The sequence below is a fragment of the Colobus angolensis genome, unplaced genomic scaffold, assembly GCF_000951035.1.
Source record: "Colobus angolensis palliatus isolate OR3802 unplaced genomic scaffold, Cang.pa_1.0 Scaffold96, whole genome shotgun sequence".
Classification (NCBI taxonomy): domain Eukaryota; kingdom Metazoa; phylum Chordata; class Mammalia; order Primates; family Cercopithecidae; genus Colobus; species Colobus angolensis.
In genome coordinates this window covers 1,779,909-1,783,874 of record NW_012123598.1, presented here as the reverse complement: position 1 = coordinate 1,783,874, position 3,966 = coordinate 1,779,909, and the positions used below count along the sequence as shown (strand labels likewise).

Below are 3,966 nucleotides of genomic sequence, written 5' to 3'. Positions count from 1 at the left end.
TAACACTTTATACATCATATGGAAGAATGGCATCTATAAGGCTACAATGATGAGTTAGCTATGTTTAACCACTCCACCCACAACGCACATACACTTCAAAACATCGTGTTGCACACAACACATGCAATTTTTTCTGTCACCTTAAATAAGTTTGCAAAAAAAAAAGCGTGACACAAGTTTACCCATGTGAACTTGAAAAAGGTCAAACAGCTTGGCCTGCCCTTAATAACTTTAGTCATTGTATTCCCCCACCATATTATTTCCAGCTCCTAACCAAAGAGAAAGCTAAAGAACCAATATAACGTAATAAAAAAGACCTTAAAATTCAAAGAAGCAAATCAGCCAGAAAGGTAACTCACCAACTCTGCCACCAGGTCTCCTTGGCTGGTCGAAAGCGAACAAGCCAGGAAACGGGAAGAAAAAGGCAGCGCCTGCCCTGTGATTAGCCAGCTGGTTCCTCTCTTGATTGGCCAAGGTGGGTTCTTGATGACCTTCACGATGGAGGGGGAATACTGCTGCACCTGCGTGTTTCTGCCCCAGATGCCCCAATTGTCTTCTTCCACCCAGGACTAAACGGGGTCTGCTGATTAGAAGACAGTGCAGACCCCGTTTATGATGTTGGAGCTCATGGGGCATCTGACCAAGAAACTCCAAAACAATTGATTTAGGCAGTGCCGGGGGAAAGAAGTTCTCCACCAATAATCTCCATTTTGGATAACCATCTACACAATAAGCTCCATGAGGGGAATACGCTGTTTAGTCTACACCACCACCTGGCAAGGATCCTTTCAAATCTGAGGGAGGCCATAAATATTTGTGGAATGAATGCAACCAAAGGGATGTTTAACAAGTGATAGAATTTGCAGAGACACTGCCTAGATCCTCCCCCCAGGGGGCCCGGCTTGGCGGCCTATTGGAATCACCTGGAGGCCTTTAAGGATTGACTGATAACTCACTGCTATGCGCAGGTATCTGCTTTGGTCAGGAGGGAGAATGCTCTGGGTATGACTGATCAATATAGCTCCTCATATTGAACAGATTAAAGAAAAACAGGGGCGTCTTCATAGGTGCGAAAGGGGAAATATAAAAGAGTCTATATCTCTTCATGCTTTTAGATGTATCTTTGTAAATTAGGAAATAAAAGAATTTCCTTCACCCAGTAAAGCATTCCAAAAAAGCAAAAGCCACCAAAAATCTCATGGATGGGAAAATGATGAAAGAATATCTTTTACAATAAGACACAAGACAAACATGGCCTCCGTCCCCACTCTTGTTTCAACATAGTGCACCTGTTCACTGGGACAAGAAAACGGATCTGAAAGAAAGAGGCGAAATTATCATATTGGAGATAATTTGAGTATCCATGCAAACTCTCTCCCCTTAAATCTATTGACAAATGGCTAGGACTTAAAGCAGATTTGGTGAATATGAATCAACATACAAATCTGATTGTATTTCTCTAAAAAAAATACTAATTGGAATTTAAAATTTTAAAGGATGCCATGTGCAGTTCCAAGAAAAATGTAAACTAGAAATAATTCTTATAAGAGATTGTAAACCTTAATGAATATGATATAGAATGTTACTGCCATATACAAGATCTTTATAAATGAAGAATAACATTACATTCTTGTACAGGAATTATTGTTAAGAAGATGTCAATATGCTCCCAAATAGACCTTTATATTCAGGAAAACAATAAAATCCCAATAGAAATTTTCGTATCAAAATATAATTCTGAAATGTATGTGGAAAATAGAAGGGACTAGTACAAGCCAAGAGACGCCTGAAGAACACAGGTGGGTGGGAGGTGGGACTGTTGATTGAACTGGATCCACCCTATAAAGATTTAATTAAAAACTATGGTAATTAAGACTTATTGGTTGGCCAGGCACGGTGGCTTATGCCTGTAATCCCAGCACTTTGGGAGGCCAAGGCGGGTGGATCATGAGGTCGGGAGATCGAGACCATCCTGGTTAACATGGTGAAACCCCATCTCTACTAAAAATGCAAAAAATTAGCCAGGCGTGGTGGCAGGTGCCTGTAGTCCCAGCTACTCAGGAGGCTGAGGTGGGAGGATTACCTGAGCCTGGGAGATGGAGGTTACAGTGAGCCAAGATCATGCCACTGCACTCCAGCCTGGGCAACAGAGCGAGACTCCGTCTCAAAAAAAAAAAAAAGAAAGACTTATTGGCACATAGATGAACAAATAAATAGTGACACAAAACATAGAACCCAGAAACAAATGTAGGCAAATATGAAAAGATGGTTTATAACAGATTTCTGGGCAGTAGAGTAGGTGAACCATTCATTAAATGGAGCTGGTGCCATTTGTATTTAAATGGCAAAAAAAAAAAAAAAAAGGATCCCTTCTCCCTACCTTAGACAAAAGTCATGACAAGTGACTTAATATTTCTGTGTGAAATTCAAAACTCGATCCTATTTTAAAAGACAATATTAGATATCATCATGAGTTAGAGCAGGGAATGATTTTTGTCAACAAGGCCCTCACATTTATAAAACATGAAGTACATTTGGATCAATTTGATTTCATTTAAAATAAAAACTGTTCAGTGAATGGTTCTTACATAAAGAAAGCTACAAACCACAAACTGGGAGGAGATATATGAAAATACATAATTGACCACACCCCTCTTTCAGAATATGTCAAGCACTTCTTCATGCAAATAAAAACAGAAAACAACCAATAGAAATATAATAAAAACAATGAAAAGGTATTTCACAAAAGAGGCAACAAATGGCTCACAAACATGAGAAAAATGCTCATGTATATTAATCACATAAAAGCAAAGGAAAACAATAAAATACTTTTTCCAAACAATATTTAAATATCGACAACATCAGGAGTGGGCCGTGAGGTGCAGCTGTGGGAATATTCACCTGGGCCTGATGTTAATATAACTGGTGAAACCACTTGTGAAGAGGCAACTGCAGTCACCTGTGCTCAGGGACTCAGCCATTCCACTCAGGTAATCCAAGAGTCCTGTGGGCTCACGGATGCGTGCAAGAAGGTTCAAAACAGCTTTGCTCATATTGGCAAAAACTGAGAAATAACCCAACCGTCCATCAGTGACAGAATGGGTCATGAAATGGTGACCGATTCATACATTTAAATACTGTGAGGCAAGACCTAGAAACGAACCGCAGCTAAAACAAATTACCATTGATTCATCTCAAAAACACAGTAAGTCAAAAGAATCCAGTCACAGAATGATACATTATAATTTGAAGATGAGGAAAACAAAACGTATCTCTTAGGGGAACGTATATTACTGGGAAAAACAAAAAGAAAATCGAAGGGAATGAAGTTCACTTCACAACTGGAAATTCACTTTGGTGGCAACGCCCGAGGGTGGAACGGGTATACTGTTATGGCTACAGGAGTCTGCAAAGGTCCCCATCATGTCCACTTCTCAATCTAGGTTCTGGACCACGGAGACTTGTGTTACGATTACGGTAATTCCTTAAAGTTTTCATTACGTTTTTCTATACTCCTTGATGTGTATATTACAAAACCAGGGTCATCATGATCATCATAACACTGAACTCAGGATTCTTACAAGGAGGAAGTAAAATTGTGATTGTAAAAGGATAGCTCCCAGGACACTGAGGTTTGGCACGAACTCAGAAGATGACTGTAATGATTGTAGGGAAGCTGGAATAGAAGGAAAACCATGCCCAAGGATGAAATGTTGACCTTGTGCCTAAAAAACTTAGCACCTGTTCTGCCTATGGAGAAAGAGAGTAGCCGATGTCCATTAAGTTCTTCTTGCAGGCCAGGCACAGTGGCTCACGCCTGTAATCCCAGCACTCTGAGAGGCCAAGGCGGGCAGATCACTTGAGGTCAAGAGTTCGAGACCAGCCTGGCCAACATGGTGAAACCCTGTCTCTACTAAAAATACAAAAATTAGCCAGGCATGGTGGTGGGTGCCTGTAATCCCAGCT

General features: G+C 40.4%; 1 protein-coding gene across 1 annotated transcript in view; it reads right to left on the bottom strand.

The window, feature by feature from the left end:
* Positions 1-383, bottom strand: part of NLRP11 (NLR family, pyrin domain containing 11) — a 59,412-nt gene extending 59,029 nt beyond the window's left edge. The window contains exon 1 of the mRNA XM_011932572.1: positions 360-383. The gene's annotated coding sequence lies outside the window, so the exon portion shown is untranslated. The remainder of the gene's footprint in view (positions 1-359) is intronic.
* Positions 384-3,966: the final 3,583 nt, after the last annotated feature.